At 37.1% G+C, this 17,500-nt stretch overlaps 2 long non-coding RNA genes and 1 pseudogene across 3 annotated transcripts in view; 2 read left to right on the forward strand and 1 right to left on the reverse strand.

Annotated features, from left to right (window-relative positions):
- The window catches only part of LOC145268758 (uncharacterized), a 467,671-nt gene that overhangs the window by 118,628 nt on the left and 331,543 nt on the right, over positions 1-17,500 (forward strand). The gene's annotated exons all lie outside the window — the stretch shown is intronic.
- Positions 1-17,500, reverse strand: part of LOC145268759 (uncharacterized) — a 347,300-nt gene that overhangs the window by 47,785 nt on the left and 282,015 nt on the right. The window lies entirely within an intron of this gene.
- LOC145268877 (5S ribosomal RNA) lies at positions 8,718-8,836 on the forward strand (annotated as a pseudogene).

A 17,500-nucleotide genomic window follows, 5' to 3' on the forward strand; every position in this document is an offset into this window, starting at 1 on the left:
ACACATATATACACACACACATACCATATATACACACATATACACACATACCATATATATACACACACATATATACACACACACCATATATATACACACACATATATACACACACACCATATATACACACACACCATATATATACACACACATATATACACACACCATATATATACACACATATATACACACAGACACACATATATATACACACATCATATATATACACACATATATACACACACATCATATATATACACGCACACATACCATATATACACACACACACCATATATTTACACACATATATACACACACACACCATATATATACACACATATATATACACACACACCATATATATACACATATATATACACACACACACCATATATATACACATATATATACACACACACACCATATATATACACACATATATACACACACCATATATATACACACACACCATATAAACACATACACACACCATATATATATAAACACATATATACACACACATATATACGCACACACATACCATATACACACACATATATACACACACCATATATATACACACACATATATACACACACACCATATATATACATATATACACACACATCATATATATACATCATATATATACACACACATCATATATATACATCATATATATACACACACATCATATATATATACACACACACACATCATATATATACACACACACATCATATATATATACACACACACACATCATATATATACACACACACATCATATATATATATATATATATATATATATATATATATACATACACACACAGTTCTGGTCATGCGTTTACGCATAATATGGGATTTTTAATCAAACAAATGGTTGAAACCATTGCCAAAATGGAAAATATGATGGAAAATTTAAATCTTCATTCGAAACCTTTACCCTGATCTAATAATTATTTAAAAAAAAAAAAAAAAAAAAAAAAACAAACATTTTCACCTGGTCAAAATGATAAGACCACTTTAATAAAATCGACTTGTTTTGAAAAAATGAATACGAAAAGCTTTCTATGTTACTTAAAGCAACTTGTTAGTGGATAAAAAAACATCTTACTAAATTATAAATGGCAAAAGGGAAACCATTATCAGAGTTTGAGAGAGGAAGGATCTTTGAGCTTAATTAGATCCATTGCAAACGAAGTGAATCGTAGAAAAAGGGTCATCACAATTTTTTTTTTTTAAGAAATCCAGATCAATATGGGCACAAAACGAGTCCAGGTCGCCCCCCCCCAAAAAAAATAACCCCATCACTGGATCGCCATATCACAAGTTAAAAAGAAACTCCAGTATGAGCTCAAGTCGATTGAAAAGCCAAACAGCAGAAGAATGTAGTCCTAAAACCTTCAGAAGGCATCTGAAAATGAAGGGTTTCAATCATTTAAAGCGACTGCAGAAACCATGTCTCCTTGAACAGCACAAAGCTAACTGACTTAAATATGCCGCTAAATACCAAACTTGGGATGAAGAGAAGTGGGAAAATGTAATTTTCTTTGATGAGACAAAGGTTAATCTAGATGGTCCAGATGGATTTCAACACTATTGGCAAGATAAAAATTTGCCCAAAGAGACTTTTTCAACTCTGCATAGTGGAGGAGGATCTTTAATGATCTGGGGGGTGCTTTCTCATCAGCTGGGACCCTAAAGTTGCAAGTAGTGAAAGGCCGACAAACATCATTGAATTACATTTCAATGCTTAAAAATGCTTCTATCATGACTGAAGGTCCACATCTGTGTGGAAGAAATTGGATTTTCCAGCAAGACAACGCTGCGATACACAGTTCTCGACAAGCACGAGAATACTTTTCTTCAAATAATATAGAATTGGTAGATCATCCAGCATGTTCTCCGGACCTCAATCCCATTGAAAATCTTTGGGGATGGATGGCAAAAGAAGTGTTCAAGGATGGAACCCAGTATGATTCGCAAAAGGAATTTTCTGATTCAGTTTTCAGTAAATGGGAAAAAATTCCTTCACAACTGATAAAAAACTTAGTCGCCAGCATGCCGAAGTGAATTTTTGAAGTAATTCGTAATTATGGAGGCTATACTAAATACCGAGACTATTTTTAGTAATTTATAATTGCCTTTTGTTAGATTAATTATCAGTGGTCTTATTTTGACCAGGTAAAAATGTTTTTTCTTTAAACAAAAATTAGATCAGGGTTAAGGTTTCGAATGTAGCAGATTTCATTTTTTCCATTTTGGTAATAGTTTCAACCATTTGTTTGATTAAAAATTCGATATTATGCGTAAACGCTTACTTTCTTAAGTGGTCATATGATTTTGAACATATATTACATACATTGAGTATTCATTTATACTTAAAATCTGAAAAGGTCACTTCTGCCCACCTCTGGTAAGATTTGCCGGGATAACTGGCGGGCAGAAACCAACTATGTAATGAAATAAAATGATTAAAACTATTTTTTTTTTTACTTTAAAAGTAATTATTAATGTGGTTGTGCAGTATTTTTCTTGACAAAAATATTTATTTTTAAACTTTGTTGAAGCTTTTAAACCAAGTGCATTTTAAAGGTTCCCTAACTAATTCCTGCAATTTCAATTTTGTTTTTTTTACGAAAGTAAAAAAATTTACATCGTATTTTGAGGTTATGACTTAAGGTTTTAGTTAAAAAATATTGATCATTAGTTTTAGCAATGGAAAATTAAGTTTTAATAGTACAAGAATCGTTTTTTGGAATCGGAAAATAGGTTTAAATTTCTCCTATTCTGATACCCCAAAATGTTCTAATTTTTCCAATTAATCATCCCAACACACATGTGCGTGAGTCTGAACTTTGACGACGATAATATAAACCAGACAATCGAACATTCCATTTTCTGATTAAAGGAATCAGAATTTCCCAACCTGTGCTTGTCATGAGTTTTGGAATATCGAAACAATTCTTATTCGACATTCATTGGTGTAGTTTCGCTTATACCGCATATTAATCACTTCACCGTTTTTAAATCCATTCCGTCATTTAATTCATTTATTGAATGCACTGGTTAGTCCCTATTTACGTGGTGGATCCTCGCAACTTATTCACAAGGTCGTCATTTAAGTGTCGAAAGTCAAGTTGGAAGAAAAAGAAAAAAAGGTACCCGATTGAAACGATTTAAAATTGTTTCAGTCTTGAAAAAGTTTTTGACAGGACGAAATAAATATCAAGAAATTTTACTTCTAGCGAAATTGTTTTGTCGTTTGAACGACATTCCAAGCATGGTTTTGGAATTTGAACAAAAATTGAATTGATATTGTATGTCCCCTTAAGGGAACTCAATGTTGAAACAGAAAACCTATTTTACGAGATTGATGCAGCCCTATAACCAATCAATCAGACGACACCTGAACAACTCACATGTCCGTCTTGTAATTTAAGATTTTAATGCGATATTTTGACATTTCGCATCGATTGATTTCTCTTCCGTGTTTGATCGTCATCCGAGGAGAATGTCAAGCACCGACAAAACGGAAGGTCAAGAAGGGTGAAATATTTATATCGATTTCTCTTCAAAGTCGACCCACAAGGACGTCATATCCGGGACCTTTTAAAATGCATCAGTTGAAAGGAAGGCGTGTGGACGTGTATGCATGAGGAGGTGTATGAGTGGGGGTGATCATCGTGCAATTATGCGGCTAATCACAGCTTCCTTTAAATGCAAATGTGAGGCTGTTTCCGTCGATACTTCAGTTTAAAATAGCATTTTTGTTGGTTAAAATAGCATTTTTGTTGGTTACCGTTTAAAGATCCTTGTTGAGAGGTAAAAAAAAGAATCAAGATCTAGCCCTCCCCCCACCACACCAAAAAAAAAAAAAAAAGCATTGGTTTGAAACAAATATGAAGTATAATAGAAGAATGTATATTTTATTGATCAAAGACAGAAACAATGAAGTGCAGTATTAAAATATACGTTTTTGTCAAAGCATGAAAATAGCATTTTAGTCGCTAAATTAATGGGCGTTCAGATTGTATAGTTTAGTTGTTTTACGGCATATCAATCTTTTGAGTTATTTAATGCCAAATACAGTATAATCGTTTTATATCTTAAAATATTTATTGATGGTGTTTAAGTTGGTTGTTTTGTAAAGGAAAATGTTATGTTTTTGCAAAACATGAGAAATGAGAAAAGCAATGGTGCATTTTTGTCAGAAAACCATTACCTCCAGACAGCCCGATCTGGTAGCACCTACGGATTCGGATACACTATTGCTTATGGACGATGTAAGGATGCTCCTCGATCCCAATGAACTGACCCCGTTGTGTTATTGAAACAAAACGAGTGTTCAAATATCTAAAGTAGTTCATGATATGACAGTTGCAAAGATGGCAACCTCTTTCCTTGCCTTTAAAGTTGGAACAATAAAGGAAATAAATTACGCCATATTTTTTTTTTACATTTTTTTTTTTTTTTTTTAAATAATTGTAGCAATACACATGTACGGAAAATCTGGTCATTTTCACATCATACTAAGAAAAAGCAGAATTGGTTTCTTCCATCACGGAAGATGTAAACTTACAAAGGAAAAATCCATTTTGACTGACATTTTTTTTTGTGAGGAGTTTCGGTGTGTCCAACGTTCAAGGGAACGTCAGACGATGTAGTTAATTGCTCGATTTTAAAAGTTGACACCAATTGAATTACATAAATATTTGATACATTAAATGGACCATTGGACGGATGTTAACATGTTTCCATTCAAAAAAGCATAACATTTCATGGCAACATTGGAATTCAGTTTTAAAGTAGACAATAACTTTGGCATTCAATCTGTACTTAGCGATAGTAATTGGAAAAGAAGCGTCACAGACCGACAGACAAAGCCTATTTTAAAAAATAGTTGGACGAATTTAAGCTGCATCAATCGAATCTGCGTATGTAGCTAGAGTGTGAAAGTTTGAACAGGACACTACTTGTATTCTACTTTCCATGATAATTCAAAAGATAATGACCGAACTAACGTTCCATACAGTCGTCGCCTCAAACAAACTACTTTTACCACAGATAGCTACACAAATGACGTGAAAATTAGGTAGAAAAGATTTTTTCTTGACCAAGCAAATCCTTCACTTATATTGAGCCCAAAAGACGTATCGTTAGTAAGCCCTGAGCTCGACAATCCCAATCAGCTTTACTGCATCTCGCATTTAAAGCACAGTCACACTTCTTGCCGTTTGTATTGCACAAGCAATTTACCTTGACTATCAAGGTCAAAATCCAGCGTTAACTCCACAAATAGCAATTCTTCCCTCCTTTCACACAACGCTCATCGAATGCAAGGACTAAAGTACAAAATAAGAAAATACATTTCGTTTAGACTTAAAAAAAATCCACACTGGAAGATTGCTACAATGGAAATAATACTGAACTTCAAACTGAATAAATCCAAAGAACATGACTATTTAAAACCCCTTTTACTGAACTATTACGAGATTTTCTATATATTACAATTATGTAACCGCTCCACGTGTGTGTATGCGTGTGTGCACGCTTTTCACCCATATGCGACTGATTAGTTTTTTTAGTTTTTTTTTATTTGTTTACGAGAGCACCCTTCGATGAGATTGACCGTGGTATAGAATAAGCTGGCTTAGGATGCTCAAGTCAAGGAACGGACTTGCATCCCAATTGACAATATAATGGAGATGTTGACCTTCAGTGTAGAAACTACATACATCGTTATGGAATCCAATATATATCAGCAGAAAGGTCTGGCAATAGGATAACTATTGTCTGCAGTACTATATGTATATATGGAATTTTTAAAGGAAATGGCATTAGGATCAACACCACTAAAGCCAATATTATTGCAATATGTGGAGGACATACTCTAGCCCCACCAAGATGTTCAAACATATGAACTATCCATTGATCTATATAGTTCATGATGGAAGGATACATAAATTAGCGTTCTCAGATGTGCTGATAGCTCGTATTGGTCAGGGGTTTATATCATCTATTTATCGAAAGCCAAATTTCACTGTACAGTATCTAAAATTCAACTTCTAACCATCCATTAATTATATAAATTTCACCTGTCTGTATGTCTGCCTAAAATCTTTCGACAGGCGTCGGGTTTTCACGAGATCGGTTTCGTTTTGAAGCTCGACCCTTCGGACGAAAAATTGGCTAAAAACATTAATTCCTCCAACATCAATTGGGAACTGAGAGAGAGAGAGAGAGACAGACAGAGAGGTTGTTTTTTCGTCAACGTTTTCGAAAGTCATCCCCTCTTTTCTATTGACCAGGTTTGGCGATGGATGCAACATATTTCCTCCTATTACACAGGGCACGCTAGGTAACATACAAATATCTGTGCAGGAGCTCGCCAAGCTAATCAAGAACCTTGATTCCAATAAAGCAACTGGCCTTGACGGCATCCCAATTATAGTGTTAAAAAAGCTTCAACCAGAACTTTCTCCCATACTTACGAAACTGAGCGTTGCCTTGGGGGGGGTGCTTGCCGACTCCCTGGGGAACCTCATCAGTGTGCCCTGTGTTTGGGAGTTCGGGTGATGAGTCACATCCCTCTCGGTACAGACCAATAAGTCTGTGTGTCATGAGTAGGTTGCTGGAATCCATGTTGGATGGAGAAATGGTGGACCACCTCAGCAGAAACAATCTTCTTAGCGACACACAGTATGGTTTCCGTTCTGCAGGGTCTGCCGCAGATGTGCTAACGGTTATCTCTCACAGGATTAGTGAATCTCTTGACAAAGGCTTCCTTTCTGGGGTGGTTGCTCTTGACATATCAAAGGCCTTCGACAAGGTATGGCATAAGGGCCTACTTCACAAGATTTCCAGCTACAGTATAACTGGAAATGTTTTCTCAATAATTAAATCATTTCTCTCCGATAGGCTCATGGGGGTAGTGGTCGATGGACAGGGATCAGAGGCCTGCGATGTTAATGCCGGAGTCCCTCGGAGGGGTCAATCCTGGGTCCAACTCTCTTCCTGATCTGCATCAGTGATCTCCCTGGGCACATGCTTGGATCATTCGTTGACATCTATGCTGTGGATGACAGGGTTCTCTCTGATTCTCTCTCCTGGTTTCCAGCACGTGGTTCAGTGGGAGAAGATGTGGTTGGTTACCTTTGATGCATCTAAAACCAGACTCCTATCTTTGCATCATCAACGCTCTGATCCCATCTGGCATCGGTTGAGGTGGATCGCTCTCATCTGGGAGAAGCCCCGTGTTTTGACAGGCTTCTGGGTTTGTGCTTTGCTCCTAGTTTGAAGTGGAGCACGTGCATCGGGTCTGTTGCCGGGGGTCGCTGGAGGGATGGTGGGGTCCTTCTGCCGCTCCAGAAGGTGTCTCACTACTGATTCAATTCTCTATCTATATAAAAGCCAAGTACGTCCAAGGATGGAATACTGCTGCCATATCTGGGCAGGAGCTGCTAAAAACAGCCTATCCTGCCTTGACAGAGTACAAAATAGACTTCGTGGCTTAGAAGAGACGTTGCGAGCCTATCCTTGTTTTATCGGTATTTCCATGGCAGGTGCTCGTCTGAACTCCAATCTTTCACGAAAAACACCAGTCTAGCTGAATCCACTGAAAAATTTCCCCCACTCTTTATCTGTGCCTAAATCAAAATGTAAATACCATGAACAAAGCTTCTTTCTTAGAACTGAACGCCTGTGGAACTATTCCGTCTGCCTACTTCCCACCCAACTACAACTTGGATGTCTTTAAGTCCAACATTAACAAATTCCTAATGAACTGCCCTCTTAAGTAAACATTTCATTAAATCTCCACACTAACGTACTATACTTGCAATAACCCTTATCCCTGAGTTGTTTCCGGGCCTTGATAAGTGGTGACCACTAAAAAAAAAAAAAAAAAAAAAAACAGCAAAGACGTCAAGTTTTTTTTTCACGTCCTTTTCCTCCTTCACAGTACGGGTCCAAGCCTGTCACTTTTTGCTCAATATACCTCCAAACACTGGGGCAACGCCGCCACTCACGCTAGTAAAGAAAGGAATCATGTTGCCTACAACATTGAGCAAAAACAATGTAGTAGTAGCAATGTATATCAAGAGGTGATGAACAGTTTAAGAGAAACCCTCCACTGAAATAACTATCCAGAGAGCATAACATCAGCTCGAAGAAATCTGGACCAGACACCAAATGACACTCACGACAAACTCACTACAGTTGGTATACCATAAATGAAGGGTTTGTCGAAAAATTTCAAAGAATGTAATTCATATAACATCAGGACAATATTCATAAATGATTCGACTCTGAAAACAACTTGTGAGAGTCGAGTCACCTACAGAAAAAAAAATGATTAAGAACTATGCGAATGAGATCTAGTTATGCGGCTAGCATAACTAGATGAAGAATATTCAAAATTTGTGCATCATTTAAAATTGATCAGATGAAAGATACAATCGAAGTATATGAAATTTGTCTGATATGCAAATTTTCAAAAATTCTCAGTTCTTAAGACGTAATTAAATTCCGAACATAATTTTCCTGCAAATAACATTGCAATGGGTAGAAACTAAAAACACTTAAAAGCTCAAAACAATACCATAAAAAATAAATATAATTAGATCTAATTTCTTCATAACTTATATTTGGTATTAAAAAAAAAAAAAAAAAAAAAAAAAAAAACTAAATTAAAATGACAAATGAATCTGGAGAGAAGGCATAATCCCGTTTGACACACTGGTTCCCATCAGATCATCAAGGTTAAGCAATGTTGAGCTTGGCCAGTACTAAAATGGGTGACCATTTGGGAATTCCAGGTGTTGTATGTACTTCAGTCGTCCTGGATTGTCACAGGACTCGAGCAGTACCGATCAGAAAAGGGTTAGGGTTAAAGATTGTGCAACACTTGCCCAACAAGTACACATGCAACAACCCTTACAGGGGGTATCGATGGTCTTTTGAGATTGAACAGATGTTTTAATTCTATAAAATGACATTGTACTATTTAAAAAAAAAAAAAGAAAGGTTTTAAAACTGGTCAAAATCGCGTCTCCCTCATTCTTTATAGGTTGTCATGATTATATTAATATTCGTAGTTCTTTAGTTTTCCAAACGTTTCAGTTGATGAAACCGACCTTTGCCAGTTGCATCTTTCGAAACTGAACCACATGAACAATTGGTGCAACGGATAATGGTGCTGAGTACAATTAGTTATAAGTGTTCTGCTGTTTGAATGTGACATTCTCAATACAGGTGATCATAACTTTGAACAAAATATCTGATCCTTTTAGTCAATCAGGGCAATGCATTTTTGTGTGTACTTATTCAGAGAATGTCTTTTTGTGGACGTTGCATCGACATATTCCGGTAGCTTACGTAAGCCGCCAGAATATGGCGATGCAGCAGATATTAAATTTGAAGAAAAAAGTTTATTTGAATATAAAAAAAAAAAAAAAAAAAAAAATTTAATTTTAGTAAAATCAGAATGAGGAATCTAACATACTTCAATCGTCGAGAAAAGTGATCTCAGTTTGCCAGGAATAGAAATTGGAAGCAGTAAGATTTCGATCATGTGCAAAACACCGTGACAGATTTGAGTGGAAAAAAAAAGTGATGACCTAGAACCAAATATTAACTTTGTTAAAAGAAAGTTATAATAAAACTGTCTATATATTGACTAGCATGGGTGCCCGGCGTTGCTCGGGAGTTTAGGTGTGTGTTGAGAAAAATAAGAGTGGTATTAGGAAGGCAGGCTCGAACCAGTACCACGAAGGAGGAAAAGAATATGAAAAACGTGACGTCTTTGCTGTTACAACTACCGCCAAACCGGAAATGAAGTAGGTTTAAATTAAAGCTAGACAATCGAAAAGAGGGATGACTTTCGAAAATATCGGTGAAAAAAAAAAAAAAAACTCCCTGTAGAAAAGTGCCCAGTGAAGTGAAGAAATTAATGTTTTTAGTCAATTTTTCGGTATTTATCTGAAGGGTCGAGCTTCAAAACTATACTGATCTTGTGAAAATCCGTCGCCTCTGTCGAAAGTTTTAGGCAGACATGCAAACATACATAGATTTATATATTGGTAGCTCAAATTTTCGACCCAAACCGATTAAAAGGCTTGAATACCCTTTATGTAAAATTTCAAATGTTTGGACCAGAAATTGTCTTGTTATTTGGTAGAGACCGCAAAGGTCAATTTTTTTTTTTTTTTTTTTTTTAAACTTTGGCCCCTAATTATGACCCCTTAACATTTGTTTTGGGCTCAAATCAAGTTATTAAGTTAGATCCTTGTCCAACTATAACTAAAATTTCAAGTGTTTAAAAACGCATTGAAGCACAAAAACTAGGAACTCGTGACTTCTGGAAAATCTACAAAAGTGTAGTAAATAATGGGCAATCAACAATTCCCCCACTAACCAACAATCACGAGGTTGTTTGCTCAGCAACCGAAAAGGCTAACATGCTTGCCAGTCGGTTTGCCTCAAACTCCACACTGGATCCTCTAAACCACCCCCTACCTCAATTTCCTATGCGGACAGACGCCACACTAGACGATCTGGAAATCACCCCTGCTCAGGTGCATGCTATCATAAAAAAACCTTGAAACTTCAAAAGCATGTGGACCCGACCTCATCCCAGCTGTGCTATTAAAAAAAGTGCTCAGCCGAAGTAGCTCCAGTTCTCTCCAAACTCTACAACAAATGTCTTAATGAATCTTGCTTTCCGGGCTGTTGGAAAACTGCTTCTCTGGTACCAGTATTCAAGAATTCTGGCGAAAGAACTGACCCATTAAATTATCGCCCTATTAGCCTCCTCCCACTTTTTGCCAAAATATTTGAGACCTTAATTAACCATGCTTTAGTTCAGCACCTTACAGATGCTAAACTTCTGACCGACCAACAATATGGATTTAGACAAGCCCGTTCCATGGCAGACATCCTCACTGTAATCTCTGAACGCATATACCATTCACTAGACAAAGCGGGAGAGGGCAGAGCGGTAGCTCTAGATATATCTAAGGCTTTTGACAGGGTATGGCATGAGGGTCTCCTCAGGAAGATTAGATCATACGGTATCACTGGTAGAATACTTAACATAATTAAATCCTTCTTAGATAAGAGAAAAATCCAGGTTGTCCTCGACGGTCGTACATCTAAACAATATGATATAAATGCGGGAGTGCCCAAGGGATCTATTCTTGGACCTCTACTGTTCCTGATATTCATAAATGACCTCCCCGACAAAATTGCCTCGGAGATGGGTATATATGCTGATGACACCACACTATAGCAGGCATGACAGGAAAACAAATGAACATATATCTAAAGTAATGGCAGAAACACTAGAGGAAGACCTCCAATCAGTAGTGGAATGGGGACAAAAATGGATGGTCACGTTCAATGCCGCCAAGACTAAACTGGTTTCATTCAATAATTACAAGAAACCTTCTCTACCACCTATAGCAATGGCCAACGACTATCTGAGAGTACGTCTTTCAAGCTCCTTGGCCTAACGTTCAAGGGAAACATGAGTTGGAACAATTACATCGAGGGCATTGCCAGGGCCGCTGCGAGGAAAGTGGGCTCTCTCTATCATGCTAGAAAACTTCTAACACCCGAAAGTATCCTGTACCTCTATAAGGCCACCATTCGCCCATGTATGGAGTATTGCTGTCATATTTGGGCTGGTGCATCGGCTAGTCTCTCGCTCCTTGACAGGGTTCAAAAGAGAGTCGCAAATCTGATAGGCCCTAAACTGGCATCTAAGCTTCAGCCTCTGTCCCATCGTCGAAACGTTGCATCCCTCTGCCTGTTCTACAAGTATTTTAATGGTGAATGCTCTGATTAACTGCAAGCACTTGTGCCCCCATGACGTGAACACCCTCGACAAGCTGCAAAATCCCACCCCCACACTGTAGAGATCCCTAGATGTAAAAGATCTTTCTACTCCAGTAGTTTCTTCCCCAGAACTGCTAGACTTCGGAATTCCATTCCAGGTCACTGATTCCCCAACTGTACTGACATGCATAAGTTCAAGTGCAACGTGAACCAACATCTTGCTGCCCAAATCCCTACATAATACCCCAGTAGATGTTTCCCCTGATAGTAGCCCCCTACACCAAAGTGGCAATGTGCCTTGTTTGGGGTGAAAATGTAATAAAAAAAAAATAAAAATAAAAAAGTTTAGACCCAAAATTGGCGGAAGAGTTTGGTAGAGTTCTCAAAGGTCAAATCTGTGAACTTTGACCCTTTAACAGCCAAATTTCTGCCCGAAAACTGATTACAAAGATTTTCCCAAATATCAGTACCCTGTATATCAAATTTCGAGTCTATAGACTGAAAGTTGACAGAATTATTGCGTAGGGAAATGTACGCAGACTGACAAACGCTTTCACAGTGATATGCAACTAGCTGACCGAAACATACTTGTGCATGTGTAACATGAATTATTGATGCATAAATTTTTTAAATCAGGTCGCCATTGTCTCAGTCTCCTTATGTTATCGAATCTAGTACATGTAAAACACAATCACAAAGTTGTGACCCTGAAACATAAAATGTCATTTGGATTTCGTTACATAAACCACAACATTGAATTCATGCAGTTCGATCTGATAACATTAGAAACATTTATGAAAATAAGATTTGCATATTTACAGATGGGCCAAATAACTTATAGCTTTCCCCATTTTTCAGTCTACAAGCATTAGTAACTGGTAGGAACATACGGATATGCACGTGTATTTTCTGAAAAATAAGTGACTGATCAGCACTAAACATAACATTTTTCTACCTAAGTGAAATCTTCCATTGAAGCGAATATTGATATGTCAGTTGCAATGTTATTTAGTTTTATGTGCGTGTGCACACACTTTTACGAGGTTTATACAAGAATGCTCAATACCGAAGTAGGGCAAGATATGCTTTGTATCTGTTTTACACAAGCGTTTATGTTACACATTAACCAGTATATTTTTTTACATAGGCCTCTTTAAGCGATACTGTTTATACAAACGTAGAGTCTGTAATAAAAATTGGAAGAAATTCAAACATATCAACCCAGTCAAATGATATTTGAAAATAAGTTATCGTAATTTAAATACATGGAAAAGAAAAAAGGAGTGAGGAATAAAAGATATAAAAATATAAACAGAAAAAATAGAAATAAGAAATAAAATTTTAAAATTTAAAGTTATACACTGATAAACAAATATACAAACAAAAAAAAAGGGACAAATTCTGCAATAAAAAAAAATAAAACAAAAAAACAACCACATGTTTTTATTGTACAATGTATCTCTTTAGTGTTATAATCGGTTCATAATCATTCGGACAAGTTTCAACTGTATCTTATTAAAAGATATTCCAAAATGGCTAATCTTCAGACACAAAATACAAATACATAAAAAGCACACAATTATTTACAAGCAACGAAACTCACCTCTCCATCTCCCATTTTGTGCCATACATACATAGTGATTGCAACGTCTTGTCAGACGAGTGCCTCTCAGTCACTGAAAGTCCATGTCTAGAGATAACTTTTCAGTCCTTCCAGCAAGTTGTACACCCTCAAGCAGACATTACACTGAAGACTCATTCGCACACGCACACACACACACACACACACACACAACCCGATCAAACTCAGCATTCTTTGGCACAGCAGACATAAGTGCCACTTGCAACACATGCTGGACGGTCAACCGCCTACATTTTGCATGTATGCCCACAGTTGACACAAGCTAGTTCTGGCAACATATGAGCGTCAATAAAACAACCCTAACTACATGATTCCTGCATCTTTCCAGATGTTCACCCAATCTCATCATCCATGTCATCTCAGAATGACTGCATTCCTGCCACAAATTTACACATCCTGAAGCAGATGTGACATACAAATTTCCACCGAGTTGACTTCCTCTGGAGGTTGAAGGTTATTCCTATGAACAATCACATGTCTCCTCAAACCAGCAGTAGACTTGCAAACTTTGCCGCATGTTAAACAGATCGTTTAGTTCAGACTAATAGGTGCAAAGTTGACCTGAACAAGAGTTTTGTGCAACTTAAGGTGGTTGACGTAGCCGGCTTTTGACAAAAGCACTCGCTCACATGTGTCGCATTTCCAACTCATCGTGTCATGGTTAAGATTAAACCTTTGCGAAGCTCTCGCTTCAGATCTGTGGGTTTACTTTTTCTCTAAAGCATCAACTTTCATGTTGACACTTCGGCCTTTGCAGAGTAAGTTCTTTCCATGTGTCAATGTCGATTTGTAAGACTTTCAAATTATTCTTTGTAGAGTCCCTGAACCTCTTTCTAGGCTTGTGTTGAGGGCGCTTGCCATTTTCTAAATCCCTATAAAATATTTGCTTTGGCAGCCTACAATCTGTCATTCGGACAAGGTGACGCACCCAACGCATGTGAGATCTGATTATAAGGGTCTCAACACTAGAGCAACATGCTCTCACAAGGACCTCAGTATCCAGTACTTATGCTTGTCACTTGACGTTTAAGATAGGTCTCAAGCATTTTTGGTGAAATCTAAACTAAATGGTCTTTGATGCAATGCCCATGTCTGATAAATACAACAGTGTGGTTAGCACACAGGTCTTGTAAACGTGGATCCTTGTCTTGCCTGTGATGCCACGATCAGACCACTTCTCAAACCTTCTAAAAACTAAAGAGGCCTTCTAAATTCGTCTGCAGATTTCAGTGTCGAGAGAGCCATCCCTCGACAGAACTACCAAGGTAGACAAACGAATCAACTACTAGTCTAGCACCACAGACCATGATGCTCAGCTCCACGTATGACTGGCCCGGTGCAAGAGTGAAAATCATTTTTATTTCAGACTGATCCTCAGACCAAAGGCAGCGCAGGAGTCAGCAAAGCTATCTATTATATGCTGCATATCAGTCTCAGTGTGCGACAAAAAACAACATCGTCTGCATACAGTAACTCCTTGGCCAAGACATGATGCAGCTTGGTTCTGGCATGAAACCTAACATTAAAAATGCGACCTGTGGTTCGAAACCAAGATGACATCCTTATCGTAATCCCACAACGCATGAGCAAGCAAAGCAGCAAAATATATAGAGAATAGAGTAAGGGCAGGAATATCAATCAATTGGGATTTCATCAAGCAGTTTTCTATTAAAGGAGACTCGTGCTTTCATGTCCCTGTGCAGTTCCTTGAATATTCTAACTCAGATCAACCAGAGAGCATCCCTGTTGATGGTATCAAATGCTTTGGTCAGATCCACAAAAACTTGGCACAGCGGTATCTGTTGCTCAATGCATTTCTCCTGGGCTCGCCAGGCTGAAAGTCATATCCATAGTCCCTTTGCCCAACGTAAAGCCACTTTATGACTCTGGAATAGCATCAATACAAACATTCTCTTGCAGTCCATTTAAAAGAAGTTGTGTAAGAACTTTCCTAGCAGCATCCAAAAGCACGATTCCACAGTATTGGTCAAACATTCTTCTGTCCCTTTCCTTTAAACAGGGTCACCAAGACACCATCAATCCAATCCCGTGAAACGGGAGCACTTACCCAAGGCTTTTATTAGCAATATTCACACTTCTGATCTTAAGTTCCACCGGAACACCATCCAAAACAGGTGCCTTACTACTGCTAACTTGTGCAATAGTCAACTGCATCTCATCCAGACTAGGCGAACTATCCATACTGAATAGGACATCACATTGTGGTAGGCTATCAATTGCATCAGCATCCACTGCTGAGGGATTGTGAAACACATCAGTAAAATGCTCTTGCTATCTTTTCAAAATATTTCCTGAGTCCTAACATCTTACCACATCAGGGGAGATATTGCAGAGGTAGGAGGACCAAATACTTGGCGCAGGAGTCCATAAAATTCCTTCAAATTCTTCATATGAAATGCCTTTTGGATCTGCTGTTATATTCATCCGCCATTGGATTTTTTTTTAATTTTTCTTAGCTCACGTTGCTATGTGGCTTTGACCTTTTTATACTGTCGCAAATTAGTTGTATGATCAGAATGATCTTCAGGAAGTAAAGATTCATAAATTGCCTGTTTATTCATCAGCAATTGATGAATTTCAAGATTGTCATCGAAGCAGTACCTGTTCTTATTCCTCTTGAAGACAAGAACTTCAGCACCAGCAGAATAAACCAGAGTCTTGAAATTCACCCATGTACCATCAAATGCAAGGTTATCGAGCTTTTTCACCATACCGTTTGGACTTCAAGCAACTTTAACTGGGTGACATCAATACAGCTAGGCACCTTAATGCCACTATGACGAACTTTCTTACGAATTCGTAAATTAAATTTTTCTTTCACCAACTCGTGAGGTGTCACATTCAGCACTGCACATGACACCAACAGTATATGCATCTCGAAGGTCGCGTTTAAATTACGATAAAGTCACACACAGATTGCAGATAAGTTATTACATGCTTCCAACCTGTCAGGCCATACACGCGTCACAACTGTTCCATCACCACAGGACATTTTTGTCTGAAGGAGTATTTGTACATAGATTATTACAAAATTTTAGTTTTGTACGACAGCTAAGCCCGTTTCGGTTCAAAATGTTGAGAACAAGCAAGAGCAAGATAGCCAGCAATACTGGTCTTAAACCTGTGGGTCATGCATGCCACAGATGACAGGGCCTAAGGTTTTCTAGAGGCTTCTGTCAGGATTACCTAAGGCAGTGGGGATCCAGTTATATGGAGCCGGACACACGCTGTTCAGAACCTCAGCGAATAAATAAATACACACCCAACACATGATGCATAAAACAAGTGGTCATGAGCGGGGCTATGGCAAGAATATTCTTTTCATTATTTTGACTCAAGTATATGTCAGTTAATATCTTATGTTTTTAGATAGAATGATGTGGTTCTCAATTGATTAACTGTGTTGGATATATACTCGAGAATCCAAACAATATTCTATTGTCATAGCCTTAGCAATGGGTTGTGGTGTGTGTACAAATCCCAAACCTAAGGAGTGTCCAAAACAGAACTTCCAGCGATCATGACGACGGGCTCAATTAAATTAATTTGCTTTTATCTAGTCATGTTCCAATCAATTTAAATAAATACAAATTAAAACAATACATGGCCGACAGAAACAATAAGTGTAATTGACAGACCTCGGTCGCCATATTCTGTTAAAAAGCTCATATAGAAAAACTGTTTAAAGGATGCCAGATCTTTGATGGTGAACACAAATAAAAAACAATACATATCCAACAGAAACGATACGTGTAGTGGTTACGATCTTCTGTAATATATATATAATATAATATATATATAAAATATATATAATATATATATAATATAATATATATATATAAAATATATATAATATATATATAATATAATATATATATATAAAATATATATAATATATATATAATATAATATATATATATAAAATATATATAATATATATATAATATAATATATATATATAAAATATATATAATATATATATAATATAATATAT

Source organism: Euprymna scolopes, chromosome 44 (genome assembly GCF_053919585.1).
Source record: "Euprymna scolopes isolate OS-2025 chromosome 44, ASM5391958v1, whole genome shotgun sequence".
In the NCBI taxonomy this organism is placed as follows: domain Eukaryota; kingdom Metazoa; phylum Mollusca; class Cephalopoda; order Sepiida; family Sepiolidae; genus Euprymna; species Euprymna scolopes.